Source organism: Rana temporaria, chromosome 5, assembly GCF_905171775.1.
Source record: "Rana temporaria chromosome 5, aRanTem1.1, whole genome shotgun sequence".
NCBI classification, from domain to species: domain Eukaryota; kingdom Metazoa; phylum Chordata; class Amphibia; order Anura; family Ranidae; genus Rana; species Rana temporaria.
In genome coordinates this window covers 328,958,546-328,980,317 of record NC_053493.1, presented here as the reverse complement: position 1 = coordinate 328,980,317, position 21,772 = coordinate 328,958,546, and the positions used below count along the sequence as shown (strand labels likewise).

The window sequence follows — 21,772 nt, the reverse complement described above, 5'->3', positions numbered from 1 at the left end:
ATTCCATGTCTTAAAGCGGGGGTTCACCCGAAAAAACATTAGATTAAGGCTAATTGTGGGAAGCACAATCGGGTGTTTTTTTTTTAAATCAATGCAGTACTTACCCTTTTATAGATAGATGTTCTCCATGGCTTCCGGGTATGATCTTCGGGACTGGGCGTTCCTATTTGATTGACAGGCTTCCGACCGTCGCATACGGCGCATCACGAGTTGCCGAAAGAAGCCGAACGTCGGTGCGGCTCTATACGGCGCCTGCGCACCGACGTTCGGCTACTTTCGGCAACTCGTGACGCGCCGTATGCGACGGTCGGAAGCCTGTCAATCAAATAGGAACGCCCAGTCCCGCAGATCATACCCGGAAGCCGCGGAGAACATCTCTAAAACGGTATGTACTTCATTGATTTTTAAAAAAACACCCGATTGTGCTTCCCACAAATAGCCTCAATCTAATATTAAAAATTTGTTTTTTTGGTGAACCCCCGCTTTAAGGACATTTTTATGTTAGTCACTTTACTAAATAAGGCCCAATATAGTGTCTCATTTGGACCATAGCCTACCCGAAGAGTGGCTCTAATTCCTAGCATAGATCTTGCAAAGCTGGTTGTCCACCTTGGTAAAGAGCCCCTTTTAGGTTTTAAAAATAAATTAAATGCCAGTTCCCTGGAGAAGAAGAGGTAGGTACTTATTTCTATTTCTACAATTTTACTGTTTTTACTAAATATAATCTCGTTTTTTATGTTTAAATTCTCCCTAGTGTTTTTTTTAAGTATAAAAAGCAACGTTTGAAGACGAGATATGACTATCTTTGACGCTGCACAAGGTGTATGTGTGTGTGTAGGGGGGGGGGGATGTTGGGTAATTCAGTATATTTAACATAAATGGTTCGATAGAACCTCTGTCCTATTTCTTTGAACCCCTTTGTCGCCTTCTGTCCTGTAAAAGATGCACAGTTCCTTACTACTTGATTATGTCGTGGGCAGCCAAGAAATCTCCTAATCTACTCTGGCTCCTGTTCTCAACAGCCTCAGAAAGCGCTTCACAAGACGGGGCAGGTATTTCCCCGCTAATGATCTGTAGCAAGCAGCTGTCAATTAGAAGCCATCAATACATGTCTCATCCTGTGAAGTTCATCTTGCTCCAGCTGCAGAAAGGACAGCAGATGATAAGAATGTGCAGCCAACCATTGAATTATATGTAAGGGGTAGTGAGCTCTTTTTATTTCATGTGCTGTAAAGGAAAATGCAAGCGTAATCTAATTGGGCAAGTATGCTTTTTTCGCCTTGGCCTCTCCATCCTCTCTAGCCATATACTAGCAGAATTTTGGTTCAAAATGTTTGTTTTTAGGAATATTCCTTTGATTTTATAATTGTTAACATTCAGTTATGACTGTACTGATAAGAAAATTTGAAGAACCAAGATGGAAATTTTTTCTCAAACAAATGAATTTCTAAGGCTTTTCTTTTACTTATTGCTAGTTTTTAGGGGTTACCTAAAACGTATTTTAAAATATTTTAAATGTTATTTTAAAATAAATGGTTACCTCATTATATGATGCTACTCTGCATACCGCTCTACAGGAAATGCACATTGACTCCTGCGGCTGTTGATCAAAGTCAGTTAGCCAATCAGGAGAGAGAGGGGCAGGGCCGAACGGCAGGTCCCTGTCTGAATAGACACACGGAGCTGCAGCTTGGCTCGGGTGACCCCATAGAATGCCGCTTGCTGTGGGGGCACTTGACAGGATGGAGGGACCAGACGAACCAAAGAGGGACCCAAGAAGAGGAGGTTTGGAGCTGCTTTGTGCAAAACTACTACACTCATTTGTTATTTAAAAAAAAAGAGAAAGAGAGAGAGACTTTACAATCATTTTAAGTACAAGTTCTAGAGAGGTTCATGAATTTGGCGCATGCTGCACCACCGAACACATTAGAGACACTTTCACAAAATCTGTCTTTCTGAATTCCAAGGAATGTGTATATATATGGAAGAGCAGTGTTGCCACCCTAGGCTGTTCTCTTGACTTTGATGGAAACAGCTGATGGAATCAGAAGCTGCGGTGCCGACATAGCTGGATTTCAGGACAGGTAAGTGTCCTATTATTAAAAGCCAGCAGCTGCAGTATTTGTAGCTTCTGGCTTTTAATATCTACAGTGGTGGGCGGACCTCCGCTTTAAGAGTACCTGGCGCACAATATTCTCCAAGGTAAAGCATTTCTACCCTTCTATTACTCTTTCTGTATCCATTGTAGCAGGACTGTTAACCTTATTCCAAGTATATTCCACTTTCAAATATAAGATTAAAGCTAACAGTTTTTAGCTGTAAGAGCAGGTGAGTGAAGGCTCATTGCTAGTATAAAGTAATCCATCAGTGAGTCAGATAGGCATAAGACATGCAGTGATGTCTAGGCTTCATACCTAATTTATCACTATGCAAGAGGGAGGCATGGATCACAGGGGAGCTGTGATTCTTAAAGTGTATGCAAAACTAATTACTAACATCTTATGAAAGCTTTAACATGGTAATGTCATTTTAAAAGTAATTTTCAATATTTTTAAATCTGATCCAGCTCTTGACAACGCTCATTTCCTGTCTCCAAATTTTTCTTTTGCGTTGTCACCCTGTCACACTGGCTTACAGTGGAGAATACAAGTGTCCATTTCAACATATACTAAATGCTAGATCCACTGCTATTGCCATCTAGGAAATCAGCCCTAAGATTAATTAAAGATAAGAAGTGACTGCAATGCGATTACAGGAGATTAACAAAACCGAGACATAACAAGGGAAAAAAGCAAGTATTTTATTAAAAAATATATATGATAAAAATGATATTTGTGTTTAAGCAAATGAATGGCTGATTCTTCTATTCTATTTGTCTCTTTAGTCCCCCCCAGACTTTTATTCTATTTGTCTCATGTCCCCCCTTCTACCCCCCCCCTCCCCAGCTGTGCATGCCCATCCTTTAAAGATCTCCAGTTGGGGAGTTGGTAAAATATGAAATTCCTCCTTTAAAAACAGGCTCCTGCATCTATGGGCTAGCCTCTAATTCTGGGCAGGGGATTAGCCAAAGATCATACTTGATATAAGATGACACCAGCATCTGTATAGAAAAGAGTGATATCAGGGAGTAGTGCAAATAGTAAGCAAAAAATGTTAAACAAACTGGCAAGAGATTGATTAACCACTTCCCGACCGCCACATGTATATGTACGTCCACAGAATGGCACATACAGGCAAATGGGCGTACAGGTACGTCCTTGCCTTTCCGCGGGTCGGGGGTCCGATCGGGACCCCCCGCGACATGCGGCGGTCGGATTCCCGCGGGGAGCGATCCGGGACGACGGCGCGGCTATTCGTGCTTCACTGTGGCGGCTGCATCGATCGAGTGATCCCTTTTATAGGGAGACTCGATCGATGACGTCAGTCCTACAACCACACCCCCCTACAGTTGTAAACACACACTAGGTGTACCCTAACTCCTACAGCGCCCCCTGTGGTTAACTCCCAAACTGCAACTGTCATTTTCACAATAAACAATGCAATTTAAATGCATTTTTTGCTGTGAAAATGACAATGGTCCCAAAAATGTGTCAAAATTGTCCGAAGTGTCCGCCATAATGTCGCAGTCACGAAAAAAAATCGCTGATCGCCGCCAATAGTAGTAAAAAAAATTTTTTTATAAAAATGCAATAAAACTATCCCCTATTTTGTAAACGCTATAAATGTTGCGCAAACCAACCGATAAACGATTATTGCGATTTTTTTTTACCAAAAATAGGTAGAAGAATACGTATCGGCCTAAACTGAGGAAAAAAAAAATTATATATGTTTTTGGGGATATTTATTATAGCAAAAAGTAAAAAATATTGCATTTTTTTCTAAATTGTCGCTCTATTTTTGTTTATAGCGCAAAAAATAAAAACCGCAGAGGTGATCAAATACCACCAAAAGAAAGCTCTATTTGTGGGGAAAAAAGGACGCCAATTTTGTTTGGGAGCCACGTCGCACAAGCTCGCAATTGTCTGTTAAAGCGACGCAGTGCCGAATTGTAAAAACGCCTTTGGGCATTTAGCAGCATATTGGTCCAGGGCTTAAGTGGTTGTAAACTGTAGACATAAAATATGAACAAAGCATACATCTAATTTGAGTCTGTTGCTTTGTTCTTTGCTATTAGCGTGAATCACTTTTGACAAACTTTTCTGACACCAAGAGAAAAAAGGTGACTGCGAAGGGAACTCCAGGTGATTGCCAGCCTCAACTCTGTTCCCGTGAGCTGTGTGAAGGGGAAAGGGGTTGTCTCTTCCTTTCCAATCAGCTCTTCTCACTGAGCTCTGCATGGTGTAACCTCCCCCGCCACCTTTTTTCCCACAGTTCAGACAAGCCTATTAATTCTGGACTTTAAATGGCTGTAGAGAATAAAAGACTATAGATAAACAGGTACAACTTATTCAGGAGGATTTGTTTAATCTCTGTGTATCACTTGAGTATGGGGGTATCAGTGATTAGACTCCAGAGTGTGCCACATCCCTAAATATGAATATAGACTTAGAGGTTCCCCAGTTGTGAGACTTTATAGGCACTTCAAACACATAACAGATAAAGTGATAAAAACAGATATTTATTATGAATCATCAGTAAAAGACAGGAAACATGAAATATACATTTTGCGAACAACTGAAAATACACCAACTGAACCAGCAAGATGATGATACAATCTGGTATCCTCCACCCGACGCGTTACAACGATTATGTGGCTCCTTTATCAGGTTTATAAGAGGTAACCTAGTCGTTCATTGGTGTATCAAAGAACATTCCATGTTTGGTTTAAAAACAGAGTCTCAGAAATTTCTGCCTTTCCATCCAACCTTGGAGGTAACTGTCATGGAAGCATGAATCAGACGTACAAAACAGATAAATGAATAAGAGGATCTTTATTGGAAACCAAACAGCAAGGTCAAAGTCCACGCTGACAATCGTAACCGCCAGAAGAGTCGTCCAACAGTGCCAGGGTCGATAGCCAGGGAAGAACGTCAGCCAAGCCGAAGTCTGTAGCTAGAGACGGGGTGAAACGAAGCCGGGAATCAGGAACCAGAAGGAATGTCCGGGTCGGTAACCAGGAACAAGCAGCATGATCACAGAAGGGGTAACAGACGAGAGGCCCAAGCGAGGAAATGCTGCAGCTGCCGTCATATATATATGCAGAGCAGCCAGCTCCTCCCAGTGGGAAGGAGGAGCCGCAGAGTGAGGCAGGTTACAAGAACCCCATGAAGCAAGATGGCCGCCAGCACATGTCAGTGAAGAGAAGCCTGCAGAGAGGTAAGACCATGACAGTAACGTATGTTGTACTGGATAGGACAGCCAACCGTAAAGAGGAGCATCCAAAAGGTGCTACACTTAACCTGGAAACACCAGGGGGCACTAAGGCCTGGCAAACAGGGTCCTGCACCTATGGACCCATTATGGAATGGCAGACCCTACACTGAGTACTGTAGTAATATGAGTATGGGCTGGATTTAGACAGCACAGCTAAAATGATTTGACCTCCATAAAGGTGTGCAGTTGGTGTATTTTCAGTTGTTCACATCATGTATATTTCATGTTTCCTGTCTTTTACTGATGATTCATAATAAATATCTCTTTTTATCAATTTATCTGTTATGTGTTTGAAGTGCCTATCAAGTCCCACAACTGGGGAACCTCTATGTCTATATGTGTATCACCTGAGGATCGTCCTTTCACTGGATATATGTTAGGCCCCGTACATACGACCGAGAAACTCGACGAGCAAAACACACCGTTTTTCTCGTCGAGTTCCTTGTTCGGCTGTCAGAAAACTCGTCGAGCCAAATTTCCCCATTGCCCAACGAGGAAATAGAGAACATGCTCTCTATTTGGCTCGACGTGTTTCTCGGCGAAAAGTGTACACACGACCGGTTTTCTCGGCAGAATACGTCTCCCATTGAGTTTCTTGCTGGATTCTGCCGAGAAAACCGGTCGTGTGTACGGGGCCTAAGGGTTTACAACCACTTTAATGATTACATTATTTATTCCAGGCTATGTTTACATGTGCTGGCCTGTTTCGTTTGCGTTGTCCTGGAAATATTTAAAGTAATCTTGTTACATTGGGAAACTGTTGACATAGTGGAATGTAGCTTTTCCTTTAAAATACTTTCCCAACAGTCCTAAAATATGTGATACACAAAATGGGGCTGCTATAAGAAATGTGGAGGTGCCACCAATAGTAATGCTAAAGTTATTTAAAAAAATTAAAAATAATTTGATCAGAAATGTTAACAAGAAAGGGTTAATATGGGTGTCATAATCTTATGTATTGCCATCCTTAGTTGTTGGATTGAAGGAGTAGAGTATTTAGCGTACACGTTTGTGTCTCTGATTCTGATTCTCATTTCTAGTACAAAAGGAATGCTTTACATTTGCATATCGTAGTATTGAGTATAAAGTCTGATGGAACTTTATTCAGTGTGACCTTTGGGTAAAACAGATTTATGGATCTGCTGGTAACGTATAAATGGCCTATCGTTGTAGCGATGTACATTACAGAGATTGATATAAATGGAAATGTAGGCACCTGCCCTTGAACTATTCCGAAATGGCAAATGCAGACTATCGTAGTACATAAAACGTAGGTGAGTCATGAACACATATTAATAAGAGTGTTGCCTTTGTATTTTCGGGGGACACTTTTAGACAAATGGGACCATGAGTAGAAATTAAAATGGGGACCTGTAAGCTGATAGTCTCTAGTGGGCACATGGGGCCAGATTCACGAAAATTTGCGGCTGTGTAACGTAACCCGTTTACGTTACACCGCCGCAAGTTTTTAGTGTAAGTGCCTGATCCTCAAAGCACTTACCTGGAAACTTGCGGTGGTGTAACGTAAAGTCGTCCGGCGCAAGCCCGCCCAATTCAAATGGGGCGGGTACCATTTAAATTAGGCATGCTCCCGTGCCGGACGTTCTGCGCATGCTCCGTTCGCAATTTTCCCGACGTGCTTTGCGCGAACTTACGGCGGCCCGACGTGTTTGTGAATCGCGACGTGCGTAACGTACTTACGCCGGGAAAAAAAACAAAAAACAAAAGCGATACGGGAACGACGGGCATACTTTAACATGGTGGAGTAATTTTACACCATGTTAAAGCACACCTAACTTTGCGACGGGAAAAAAAGTCTTGCGCCGACGTAACAACGGGAAAAACCTTTGTGGATCGCCATAACTGCTAATTTGCATACCCGACGCTGGAATACGACGCGAACTCCCCCCATCTGCGGCCGAAGTATTGCATCCTAAGATCCGACGGTGTAAGTCAATTACACCTGTCGGATCTTAGGGCTATCTATGCGGAACTGATTCTATGAATCAGCCGCATAGATACGTCAGGAGATACGACGGTGTATCAGGAGATACGCCGTCGTATCTCCTCTGTGAATCTGGCCCTAGATGTGCATCTCAACAGAAGGATTGAGCAAATACAAAATGTGAGGTCTAAAGTGTGCACAGTCAGCTGTGGGCAGGGTAAAATGTTGGTGTTTGTAGGGGGTACTGTGTATCAATCAGAAACCTCTCTGGTTCTATCTGATAACAACTCCTTTATGACCAAACCACCATTTATTCTAACCTTTACCAACACATTGAGTAAATGTACCAACAAACGGTCTTGTCTATTTCCTGGTGCTAATTCACAGCTAAGTTTTTAAAGCTTATACTTAAAGGGGTTGTAAAGGTTAATTTTATTTTAAAATAACAAACATAATATTCTTATCTCCACTGTGCTGTTAGTTTTGCACAGAGTGGCCCCGATCCTCATCTTCTGGGGTCCCTCGGCCGCTGTCTCCGCTCCTCTCCGCAAGAGCTAACCCCCGTTTGGAAAGCGCTCTACCAAGGGGGTTAGCTTGCGGGTGGGCTCCTATGTGATACAGTCAATGGCCATAGCCGCAGAGTGTATCACTCGGCCCCGCCCCCGGCGCGCCGCATCATTGATTTGATTGACAGCAGCGGGAGACAATGGCTGCGCTGCTATCAATCTCCAATGAAGAACCACCTCAAGCTGGGGGAAAGCATCGTGGGATCACGTCCACTGAGTTTTGTGACTCAGATAAGTAAAACAGGGGGCTGGGGGGCCCGAGAGTGCAAGGTGTTTTTTCACCTTATGGCATAGGATGCATTAAGGTGAAAAAACACAAAGCTTTACAACCCCTTTAAATCATAGAAGTGTTTGCAGTAACTTTCATTCAACCAGGTGTGTCAGAGGGGCTGAGGTTGTCCTTGGAATTGAGAACTAGAAATACTAAACATCTCCTGAGGGTTGTAACCCTACAGCTTGCTCTGAGTTCACTGTATAGGATGATGGGTGCCTTTCTGCTAGTTCTAATGCACATAAAAGGGAATGTAGCACTTACCCCCGAAGGAGCTGCTGGTAATTGATTGGGCATGTACTCTGCTCTCTTACCCCCAAATAACTTGTCTCAGCCCGCTTGACACAGCTGTGTAACAGTGTTGATGTAAAACTTTCACTACAAGGAACAATACCACCATAACAATGTGTATATAGTGTACCTTTACCATTATCTGGGCATCCGCTGTACCACCTGTGAGGATAATGAACAAGCCTCACACCAATTATGATCAACCAGAATGTAAGTTTACTGAGACTGGTATAAAAACAGTAGTTATAATAACTGTATCAACATACAAACTTACTATAATAGTGCAATGAGTGTACACAAATTATTAACACTAAGGCTGCATTCACACCTGAACGCGGCGTATTTTACCGCAATTTGCCGCGACAAATTGCAGCGTTTTGTCCTGCGATTTGCCGCAACAAAACTCGGCGTTTTTTAAGCCTAACATACGCCGGAGGGGTGATTAACATTGTCGGCTATGCCGAACGCCGAAAGCCGCCTGAAAAAAGGGTCCGGGACTTGTTTTGAGCTTCAGGCGTACGGCGTTTTGGCGTTCGGCATGGAGATGTGAACAATCTCCATAGCCAACAATGTTAAGTCACCCCTCCAGCGTATTTCAGGCTGCAATAGCGTCGTGCTACAGGCGACAAAACGCCTAGGTGTGAATGGAGCCTTAAAGGTCCCTTGAACCTCTACTGCGGCGCGTCTCCAAGCGGGACTAGTGCTCAGAGTGACAATGCCTTGACACTGGTCACCTTCCCACTTCCAGTACAGCCGCATTAAACATACTAATGCAAGGATATCAAAAACAGCACAATACAATTTCTCAAGAGCTCCCCCTGAGGTATAATGCAGTCCTTTTTACTGTAACCGAAGCACAAACCCTCCCAGTGAGAAGTGTAGTCTCTGGTCTTCTTTCTTCTGCTAGCTGTTGTACTGCAGTGTTTGTAATCCAAGGGTTTAACAAGTAATGAAGTGATATAAAATGAAGAGTGATAACAATTCCTGCTATGCAACACACTTGTAGGTGCCTCTGGTTTAGGTATCCCCTAACCGTCAGTCAACCCTCAATGAAATATAGGCTTTGAGGCCTGATCGAACTCAGTCTATTTGAATGAGACCTCCCTGTAGGACTACAGGTCTCAGCAACTCTATGAGATGAGTCTAAGTGTGTTAAGTGTGTTAAATAACTTCTGGGCTACAGCCCCCTCACCACACCAGACTTGGAAAGTTGGGAACCTCCGCTCCGGTTGTCTCAGTCCTGCTGCCAGTCAGCACCGCCACGCTGCTCCGCTCCGCAAGATGACCCGGACCCTCACTTGGCTCCATCAGGGATTCTGGATCCTCAGCCCCGATCACACTGCTTCTCCAGCACATTGTGGTAAGGCAGAGTCTATGGTTGCTGTTCCGCTCCATGTATGCCCTCTTCTGGAACACTCCTTCACAGATCCCTGCAGGCAGGCCATGCGTCCAGAAGAGACAGAAAATGGCTGCACTCTGCCTTTTATTACCCACCCAGCATGCAGTTCAGCCACCTTATGTTCATGAGTAAGTGAGTGGGCATTATGGGTAGGTGAGTCCTTTCACAAAGTAAACAAAACACTTCCTGCTCTGCATGTGTAAAATAGCAAAAATGCCAGTGCTACAGGAAGATGGCCATGAACAAGACCTTGTGTATTCTAGGGAAGGGATCAACCTGAGAATGGATCTCCTAAATATATATTTCATGTTATTAGAGGTTTTTTTTGTTCATTTTGGGTGGAAATGCCTTGAAAAAGAAAGGCTTTTTACTGATTTATTAACTTTTCTCTCTCTCTGTTAACAAACTCCAACTTCATCTCACAAGACCAAGATCATAAAAACCCAAAAAGTAATACCTAATGTGGCCAAGGAGGTGTTAAAAAGTAATTTTTCAACAAATGTGTTACTCTGCACTTTTTAAAAAACTGCCTTTGCGTCACATTGTGATCCCATTGCTCTACTACACATCTCTCTTCTTTTTACTCTACAATAAAGAAATACCCAATGATCATATCTCTTAGCCCTTTCTTTTTTAGCAATTTAAGCCCAATTTGTATAATCTATGAGAGGTGCGGGTTACCAAAATGGCTATGGACAGATCAGGAAATATGGGATAATTTTACATATTAAAATATTTTAATGTTTTTCTCTAACCTGATAATTCTTTACATTAACAAGCTAAAAGATAAAAGCACATGAAGAAAATTAAAGTGAGTTTACACCCTTACATAGGCCCACTGATGTGACTGGCCTCAGATGATACACAGAGATGAATCAATCCTCCCACATAAGCTATACCTAGTTATTTGCAGCCTTCTCTCCTTCACAACCTTCCAACGTTCACTGATCAAAGGGTATTTCTTAGTTTCCAGGAGGCAGGAGGCAGTGATATGTTGTCACACAGTGGTCAGCACAGATCAGACAGCTGAGTGTAATCTGAGACATGAGTGGAGAAAATGGACACACACACACACACAGTCTCATAGGAAAACATGTTCATCTGAGGGACTGTCCCTGATTTGGAACAAAGTCCCTCTGTCCCTCTTTCCTCCTCATTTATCCCCCATTTTGGCCTGATGTATTGATTGTATATAAAATTTACTTTTTATCTTTCAAACAGCGTTTTCAAGTGCTAAACCTTTCATCCAATTTATAGATTGCTGCATCTGTAAATTTCAAAAGCCAGTATAATGGAACAGTAGTGGTTAAAAAAAAAGCACTTTTGGGTTTAAATAATCTGTATAATGCTCCTTTAAGGGGGCGTGGCAGGGGGGGTGTCCTATGCCCACATACTTTTGCTAATAGGTGTCCCTCGTTCCCATCTCTAAAAGTTGGGAGGCATGGTGGTGGGCCATCTTTAAGGATTGCTTAGTGTCTGGAAAAATTGTGAGAAGTGATTCATGCAGATAGCAGAGGAAGGAAAAAGCAGACAGAATTCACACTAAGTGCTATAGACTGAGACAAGTACACACTATATGAGGATATGGTTTGTTCATTGTTAAATTCAGATGTTTTCAACCACTTTAACACTTCCCCTTACCAAATCCATGTCAGGTGTTAGTGCTAATCTGAAATGGACCTTACATTTTAACCACTTAAGACCCGGACCATTATGCACGTTAAGGACCTTGCCCCTTTTTGCGATTCCGCACTGCGTCGCTTTAACTGACAATTGCGCGGTCGTGCTACGTGGCTCCCAAACAAAATTGGCGTCCTTTTTTTCCCACAAATAGAGCTTTCTTTTGGTGGTATTTGATCACATCTGCGTTTTTTTTGGGCTATAAACAAAAATAGAGCGACAATTTTTAAAAAAAATCTATATTTTTTACTTTTTACTTTTTGCTATAATAAATATCCCCCAAAAATATATAAACGATTAGGTAGGGAGACCGCCGCTCCAGGTGAGCACAAGCAGGCAATCAATGTCCACTTAGGAGCCACACGGGTGCTGGCAATGCATAGGATTGAGCAGATGAACAAATAGATGGACAGCCGCACTCCAAAAAGTCTTTATGGGAAAAGATGTGCTCTTTATTTTAAAAAGGAAAAAATGCACAGCACACAACAGCATACAGTGGGATGAACAGCTGACGCGTTACAATTAATGCTTAGTCATAGCTACCATTAACAATTAATGCTTAGTCATAGCTTTTTTTCCTTTTTAAAATAAAGAGCACGTCTTTTCCCATAAAGAATTTTTGGAGTGCGGCTGTCCATCTATTTGTTCATCTGCTCAAAAATATATAAAACATAATTTTTTTCCTCAGTTTAGGCCGATACGTATTCTTCTACTTATTTTTGGTAAAAAAATCGCAATAAGCGTTTATTGATATAGGGGATCGTTTTATGGCATTTTTATTAATATTTTTTTTTTACTAGTAATGGTGGCGATCAGCGATTTTTTTCGTGACTGCGACATTATGGTGGACACATCGGACACTTTTGACACATTTTTGGGACCATTGTCATTTTCACAGTGAAAATTGCTATAAAAATGCACTGATTACTGTGAAAATGACAATGGCAGTGAAGGGGTTAACCACTAGGGGGCGCTAAGGGGTTAAGTGTGCCCTAAGGGAGTGATTCTTACTGTAGGGGAGCGTGGCTGTAGGTGTGACATCACTGATCGTCGTTCCCTATAACAGGGAACAGACGATCAGTGACACTGCCACAGAGAAGAACGGGGAAGGTGTGTTTACACACACCTCTCCCCGTTTTCAGCTCCTGTGACCCGATCGCGGGACACCGGCGGCGATCGGGTCTGTAGGTCCCGCGGGCGCGGCCACAGAGCTTCAGACCGGGTCGTGAGCGCGCCGCCGGCGGAGCACGCGCGACCCACGGCTGGGCTCTTAAAGGCGACGTACAGGTACGTGCCTGTGCCCAGCCGTGAACTTCTACCAACGTTTATCGGCGTTAGGCAGTCCTTAAGTGGTTAATAAGTCTGTGTTGAGACTGACTCATATATAGTTAACAGTTTGCTTTCTTTAGACATTTGATGTTTTTTACCTCTTTCATATTTTCCTTGCAGCTTACAAAAAGGCAAACCAATTAGTGTCCATTGAAGTTTTAAAAAAAATCTTGGATGGCAGCTAAGAAAAAAACAGGATCAAGCAATGATTGCGGAGTGCCCTATTGTCCCCTGTCAGTAAGCGAAATTCTAGACTCCAGAGCCGGAGCATGTATTCTTTGCTATTAAGTACATGATTAGAAGAGAAATAGGTGGCATCATTAAGAAAAACTGGCCTTTCCTGAAAAATATCAGACGTGAGTGAAGATGACAAACTTTTCACTGTCTCCAAAATTAATATCCATGTTTTCACTGAAACAAAATAAGATAACTTCAAATTTGGTCCAGCTTGGCCCAATGTAAGTACACTATATTGTCAAAAGTATTTACATGCACATGAACTTTAATGGCATCCCAATCCTAGTCCGTAGGGTTCAATATTGAGTTGGCCCACCCTTTGCAGCTATAACAGCTTCAACTCCACTAAGAAGGCTGTCCACAAGGTTTAGAAATATGTCTATGGGAATGTTTGACCATTCTTCCAAAAGAGCATTCGTGAGCATTCGTAAGGACCTGGCTCACAGTGTGTGCTCTAATTCATCCCAAAGGTGTTCTATCAGGCAGTCAAGTTCCTGCACCCCAACCTCACTCATCCATGTCTTTATGGACCTTGCTTTGTGCACTGGTCCAAATTATTTGGTGAAGGGGGGATTATGGTGTGGGGTTGTTTTTCAGGGGGAAGAACATAAAGGATTACTCAAAAAAGGGTAACCAATGGTCAGACAAGACAATAGAAATAGCAAAAATTGTATATTTATTACAAAAAATACAAACAAATAGACACAATGTTCAAAAATAAAAAAAATACAAGATATTGAAATGTATGAATTGTATCCCTTGTGCCTCTGTGCGTTTCGGCGTGAGGCTTCTTCAGGACGAACAACAAGATGGGACAGTGACAGAGAACAAATCTCACTATCTTGGGATGAATAAAGTCTGATATATAAATATATCCGAATATCGGAGACTCTACATATACAGAAGATGTTCCATAGGAAAAACAGTGGCAGTGATATATGTGAGTATATTCAAAAGCTCTATAAACAAATCAAATGGAGAAAATTCTAAGGCAAAGAACTCCCTCTATGGGGAATATTCAATACAGGAAATGCCATACATTATATACACACGAATTTAGGGTCCGCGGTTTTGGTCAATGACAAAAGTCTCGATTGACAAACATCCAGAGAAATAGTAGATAAGACTTATAGGGCCAGATCCACAGTGAGAGTACGCCGGCGTATCTACTGATACGCCAGCGTACTTTCAAATTTCCCACGTCGTATCTTTAGTTTGAATCCTCAAACCAAGATACGACGGCATCTGGGTTTGATCCGACAGACGTATGGCTTCGTACGCCTTCGGATCTTAGATGCAATACTTCGGCGTCCGCTGGGTGGAGTTTGCGTCGTTTTCCGCGTCGGGTATGCTAATTAGCTATTTCCGACGATCCACGAACGTACGCGCGGCCGTCGCATTCTCTTACGTCGTCTCTAGTCGACTTTTTCCGGCTTATAGTTAAAGCTGCTTTTTTGCAGCGTATAGTTAGATTTGCCATGTTAAGTATGGGCGTCGTTCCAGCGTCGAAATTTTAATTTTTTTTTTTTTGCGTAAGTCGTCCGTGAAGTCACGTCTAAGTTTAAAAAATGACATCCTTGCGACATCATTTCGTGCAATGCACGGCGGGAAATTTTGAAAACGGAGCATGCGCAATTCATTCGGCGCGGGGACGTGCTTCATTTAAATAAAACACGCCCCCTAATCGCCGATTTGAATTCCGCCGCCATAATACACTACGCCGCCGTAACTTACGGTGCAAAATCTTTGAGGATTTGAAAGAATGCCAGGTGAGGTACGGCGGCGTAGCGTATCTCTGATACGCTGCGCGGTTGCAGATCTATGTGGATCTGCCCCATAGAGTCCACATACTGTCAGAGTATAGCATTCGGTATCTTATCAGGTAAACCAGGCTGATGTGGAAAAGTAAAGATCACCTACAGGCAGGGATGGACTGGCCATTGGGACTACAGGGAGTTTCCCGGTGGGCCGATGGCTCAGTGGGCTGGCTTCAGTGACAGCAGACCGCCGCCCCCTCCTCTCCTCCTCCTCTCTCTCCCCACAGTGCTCACCTGGAGAGAACAGAGAAGCAGGGGGAGGACCAGAGGAGCAGGGGGGCAACAGAGGAGCATGGGGGAAGGGGACAAACAGTTGACTCAACAGCTATGGCCTGGGAGTTTCTCACTTCTGCCTAATCTTGTCCCATAAGGGGGGCACCGAACTGATTCTTTTCCCTGGGTGAAATAATGTCTAGCTTCCCCACTGGCTATAAAAGTACCAGTACCAGCTGCTCTACTCTAATAAAGTAGAACGGCTAGTGGCTAGTGAAGGGGGAGAGGGGACTTGGGTGGCCGCGGGGGGGGGGGGTGCGGGAGTTGTCCGGCCGCCATGGGAGAGACCTGTCAAAGTAGGCCTGTCTGGATGAAGTCCAGGGCCAGATTTTTGTCCCAGTCCAGCCCTGCCTACAGGATGGATACAGCCAGCAGGATATAAAAGGCGGATGTGTGTAATACGGTATAGCCCCCGGGAGACAGCTTCATGCTGCACACTGGTTTTTCAGTGGTTGGGCTTGGCCACTTAGTTCCAGTGAAGGAAACTCTTAAGGCGTCAGCATACCAAGACAATTTGGACAATTTCATGCTCCCAACTTTGTGGGAACAGTTTGGTGGTGGCCCCTTCAACTCAAGACTTGTGCACCAATATTTGCACACAAAGGCAGGCGTCACAATACTTTTGACAATATAGTGTATGTATGTGCCATTGCTGTGGGACCCTCCTGGAAACTAGAAATCACTGTAGTAAGTACTGCTACTACAGTGATTCACACTACTATCTGATCTCTGTGCCGAACCACTGCCCTGCTGCACTTTGAACACAGCACAGGCTCTATTCAGGGCCTTTCTGTCAATGAATGCAAAGCATTCTCTGACTGGATGAGGTGGAGAGGTAGAGCAGTGATGTCACAATCTCCACCCTGTCCAATTTGGGAAAACGTTGCATTCATTGGCAAAGAATAAAGTGCTCTCTGAATTGCGCCCATGCCCAGTGGATGACCCCCAGCAAAGTCCAATCCAAAACTGGTCGGGTATGTGGATGCTGATTGGGCCGGGGACTGTACAAACCGCAAATCCACAAGTGGATTAATCTTCCAGTATGGGGAAGGAACCATAAGTTGGTCTAGTCGAAAGCAAGCAACTGTCGCTCTATCTTCAACTGAAGCAGAGTACATTTCAGCAGTATACGCATGTCAAGAAGAGATATGGATTTGTCAAACTTTTTGAGGACATTGGGATAGACATGTCAAAACCAATTCCCATTTTTTAAGACAACCAGGGATGTATAAAGCTTACACAATCAGAAAGGGTCAATCCTAGGACCAAATACATTGATGTCAAGTATCACCTACTGAGGGACAAACATAAGCAAGGTATTATTGACATTCAATACTGCCCGTCAGAGGAGATGACTGCTGATGCACTCACCAAGTCTTTGTTGAAGGAATGTCATAGTTATTTCCAGAAGAAGCTGAATGTAATTTGACAAAGCCCATGCTGTTGAGAAGGGGTGTTGGAAAAAACAATAGCATGGTTGCTTAAAAAACTGACAATACTGTAAGCATTATGCCTATCAAAGCAGCAGGTGGTACTGCAGTAATATAGTGTGTATTCTATGGTAATGTAATCACAGGATGTATGTTCTGTCTATGTTCAGTGCACTTGTTTGTATGCAGTTCCTGTTTTCCAATGCTGTAAAGACATATTCTTTAATCCTCCATAAAAGCTATTGCTGCAAACAAGAAGCTTCCAGCACATTATTTTAATACCCTGCTAACAGAAATACCTATCACAAGTTAATGCATGGATGTGCACTGACTGAAATAAATACACTTACTAATGTAGAGTGATGCATATAGTCAGACAGACAATGACCCTAGCACAGATTAGATTACATTCAGGTTAAATAATATAGGATCAGAAACACAGACTTATTTTATACCCTGGCATCCACCAATAAAGTAAAGGGCAATTATGACTAGCATTAGGTAAAAGAAGCTACGCTGAAGTACTTTAAGGTTATTGGCTGGAAAATGGAATGGAATGGTGAACCTATAATTGCATAATTCACATTGTAACAATAGTGTTGTTAACCTTTCTTCAGACCTGGCATAACTGTGCAGTAATGTCTGAAGGATCCACCAACGCACCAGAATACATGTTTGGACAAATGAAAGAACACGATGGCAGCTTTATGTGTTTTGAAAATGGAAAATTTTAAACGTTCTACATTAACCACTTGCACTCTGGAAGATTTACCCCCTTCATGACCAGGCCATTGTGTTTAACTGACAATTGCACGGTAATGCAATGCTGTACATAAATAAAATATAATTTTCCCACAAAAAGACCCTTCTTTTGGTGGTATATGATCACCACTGTGTTTCTTTATTTTTTGCGCTTTAACCACTTAAGACCCGGACCTTTAGGCAGCTAAAGGACCCGGCCCCTTTTTGCGATTCGGCACTGCGTCGCTTTAACTGACAATTGCGCGGTCGTGCGACATGGCTCCCAAATAAAATTGGCGTCCTTTTTTTGGTGGCAATGGGCACAGTGGGCACAGTGAGGTTGCAATGGGCACAGTGAGGTTGGGCACAGTGAGGCTGCAATGGGCACAGTGAGGCGCACAATTCGGCATTGTTGACCCTCTTTTCCGCTTACAGTGACTGCTGCATTCTCACCCTAGGCCTAGTCAATACGTTTTCCCAGTTTTTTGGGGTAAAATTAGGTACCTCGGCTTATACTCGGGTCGGCTTATACTCGAGTATATACGGTACATTTTTACACAGTTTTTTTTACGCTGCTATCTAAGGAATGCTATAGAACTAGAGGGAAAGCAATAAAGAGAACATCAGCACAGGTACTGTTAGATGGGATAGCAAAAGGAATAGCAAGGGCCACTCTGAAGTAAACCACTGCTGAACTCCTAACAATTCTATATGCTTTGTCATTATGATAATACTAGCTTAAATACCATTGGCTCCCACTGCTGCCAATCAAAGACAGTCAGCCAATGAGGAGAGAAAGGGGGTGGGGGCAGGCCACAGCTCCGTGTCTGAAAGGACACAGGGAGTTACATCTCGGGTGCTCTCATAGCAAGCTGCTTGCTGTAGGGGCATTCATCAGGAGGGAGGGACCAGGACCACCGAAGAGGGACCAGAGAAGAGGAGGATCCAGGCTGCTCTGTGCAAATCCACTACACAGGGCAGGCAAGTATAACATGTTTGTTATTTTTAACTTAAAAAAAACAAGACTTTACAATCACTTTAAGTCAAGGATTGAACATAATGAATGGTAATTTTTTTTGTATAGAGTAGGAAACAAAATTGAAAGTTTGTTTTTTGTTATCTTTTGTTGTCCTTTCCCATTGGGTAGATTTCCCTTCACATCCTGTCCTGGTAACATAATAGGAAGCAATAGAAGATCTCTATAAATTGAGAGCACTGAAGAAGAGGGTTTGACCCTTGAAACACGTTAGCCTTTGCATGCTACTGAGGCTTCCCACACCACTGGCTGAGCACTGTGGGTTTCAAGGTGGTCTTGTTGTCACCCTTCACATGCCTATGCTTGCCATGTGTTTGTGAGTATAATATGTGTTTTCCTTTTAAATAAATATAGTTATGTCGGTAATTCACTAGGTCGTTCGCCATTTGTTTTGTTGTTGTTGTTTTTAGATTTCCCTTCACAACCTGTCCTGGAAACAGGAAGCAAGAGAAGATTTCTATAAAATGAAAGGAAATCCCTCCTTAGACAGTTATCAACAGAATAGCTGTTACCATTGGAAGATTTCCCCACAACTTTTTATCTAGGGATAACTATAACATTTAATTTTTTCCCAATCGAGGACACAGACAGCCATAAAACGTAGCAGCGTCTCTAATACTTCCCTACTCTATTCAAACTGGGGGAAAAAACTGTGGACTAAAGCCCTGTACACACGACCGGGATTCCCGGAGGTATATAGTCCGCCGGGAATCCCAACGGGAAAACCGAGAACCTGCTCGGTAACTTTCCCAGTGTACACACGGCCAGGTTTCCCGGCGGTATATAGTCCGCCGGGAATCCCAACGGGAAACCCGAGAACCTGCTCGGTAACTTTCCCAGTGTACACACGGCCAGGTTTCCAGGCGGTATATAGTCTGCCGGGAATCCCAATGGGAAAACCGAGAACCTGCTCGGTAACTTTCCCAGTGTACACACAGCCAGGTTTCCCGGCGGTATATAGTCCGCCGGGAATCCCAACGGGAAAACCGAGAACCTGCTCGGTAACTTTCCCAGTGTACACATGGCCAGGTTTCCCGTCGGGAAAACTGCGGGGAGAGCTTTGGCCGGGGATCCCGGCCGTGTGTATGCTCCATCGCAGTGTTTCCCCATAGTTAAACTGCCGGGTTTAAAAAAACGCCAGGAATCCCGGCGGGAAAATAGAGAGCGGGTTTCCCGGCAGTTTTCCTGTCTGGAAAACTGCGAGGAAGCATACACACAGCCGGTTTTCCAGGCCAAAAGCTCTCTTGGCAGTTTTCCTGACAGGAAAACCGGACGTGTGTACAGGGCTTAATACTTTACTAACCAGACATTTGCACAGAATTCAAGAGAAAAAGAAATACAGGATCATCAAAAAAAAAAGAGAAAAACTGTGTTCCCTCATGGGAAAAGCAGGCCAATTGCTTATAATCATGAAGAATCCAGCCATGGATATACTGTAAGAAATGAGACGTTTCTTACTATAAAGCCAGGATATGTAATAAGCAATAAAAAAAACTGAAAATCCTTGAAGGCATAAAACAAGGCTTTGTTGGAGTGCACTCACCCATCACTATATAATAAAGAACATACTGCATATAAGTACACAGCAATTTTCTGTAGAAATGGTGCATGTGATATATTTCCTCTACGGTGTAAAATACATAACACCTGGGCCATGCCAGTAAAACAGAACATCTTTATTTAAATGATTTGTCCCTATCGTTAACAAGCTCATTCGGATTTTATTTGGCCATACCAGCAGCCAGATGCTCATCTCCACATGAATGGATAAGCATTTCTGTACCTGCTCTATTACTCTACCCTCTGAATACATTTTTTAGAGGAACGCACACAAATAGCCACATGCTGCATCCAAATGGGGGATCTGCATACTAAGCCCATAGACAATCATTGCTTACTCCAATAGAGAATGCAGCCACGTCAGCTTATCCTAAGAATGGCATCATCCATCTTGGAGGCTTTATTGTTAAATTTAAAAACGTGCATTATACTGTGTTTTTATGGCAGTTGCATTATGCCTTGAGAAAATCTAGTAATAAGCAACAGCTGGAAAAGTTATTATTTTCTTATTGTACAGATTTGGAATCATGCCATGAAAAATGGCGAAGGCTTGTCAACGTAATCAGTATAGTTCTTTCATGGCATTGAAGTGTATGGTAAAAAAAATTTGCAAATCTGGAGTTTGTGAGACTTCTATCCCTTAGGCCCCGTCTGACATTTTCCATAGGAAATTCCAACGGTGTGTATGCCCCATCGGAAACTCTGATGAATTCCATCGGAGTTTAAATGTAGAACATGTTCTATTTTACTCTGATGGAATTCCGTCGGAATTCCGATGTGCTTTTGGCCGGGCAAAAGCCAGATCGTGTGTACGCGGCATAAGGCGTCATGCACAGCAGAAAAAAAATAAACTTTTGGAGAAATTTTTATTTTTCTTATGCCTCTGAATGCAGCTCTATTTCAGCCAATGTGCTGTTCATACACCTAGAGCAGGGGTCTCCAAACTTATTATACAACGTTTACTCTCCTTAAAACTTTAGGGGAGCCATAGGGAGTAGAAAAAGTTCCAGCATCAGTTGGTGTAAACATCTTTAGTGTCAGTGACAGGAATTATGCCCCACCGTTGGTGTCTTTGGAAGGAATTGTGCCCCATCACTGGTGTCATTGGGCCCCATTGTTGATGCCATTGGGGAGAATTGTGCCCCATCTTTAATGTCATTGTAAGGAATTGTCCCCCATCATTGGTCTTATTTGACACCATTGTTGGTGTCATTGGGAGGAATTGTGCTACATCTTTGGTGTCATTAGGAGTCATTGTACCCCATGTTGGTGTCATTGGAAGGAATGGTCCCCATCATTTGTGTTATTTGGCCCCATTGTTGGTGTCATTGGGAGAAATTGTGCCACATCTTTGGTGTCATTGGGAGTAATTGTATCCCATGTTGATGTCATTGGAATGAATGGTCCACCATCATTGGTGTTATTGGGCCCCATTGTTGGTGTCATTGGAAAGAACTGTGCCCCTTTGTTGGTTTCAGTGAATGAAATGGTGCCCCAAGGGCCAGGTAAAATCAAGCAAAGGGCCGCATCCAGCCCCAGGGCCGCAGTTTGGAGACCACTGACCTAGAGCATGGATTTCCAAACTGGCGGCCCTCCAGCTGTTTCGGTACTACACATCCCATAAAGCATTGTAAAACTCTGACATTCACAGACATTACTGGGCGTGATGGGAATTGTAGTTCTTGAACAACTGGAGGGCCATAGTTTGGAGAGCCCTGAGCTAGAGGGTCTTTAAAAAAAATTGCATAACAAGTTGTCTAATTAATTTACATGCAAAAACAAATGTTGGGAATTGCCCCTGTACAAATCATTAGTAAGACCTCA

The 21,772-nt window shown here is 43.1% G+C and overlaps 1 protein-coding gene across 1 annotated transcript in view; it reads right to left on the bottom strand.

Annotated features, from left to right (window-relative positions):
* NKAIN3 (sodium/potassium transporting ATPase interacting 3) overlaps positions 1–21,772 on the bottom strand; it is a 646,854-nt gene that overhangs the window by 595,758 nt on the left and 29,324 nt on the right. The window lies entirely within an intron of this gene.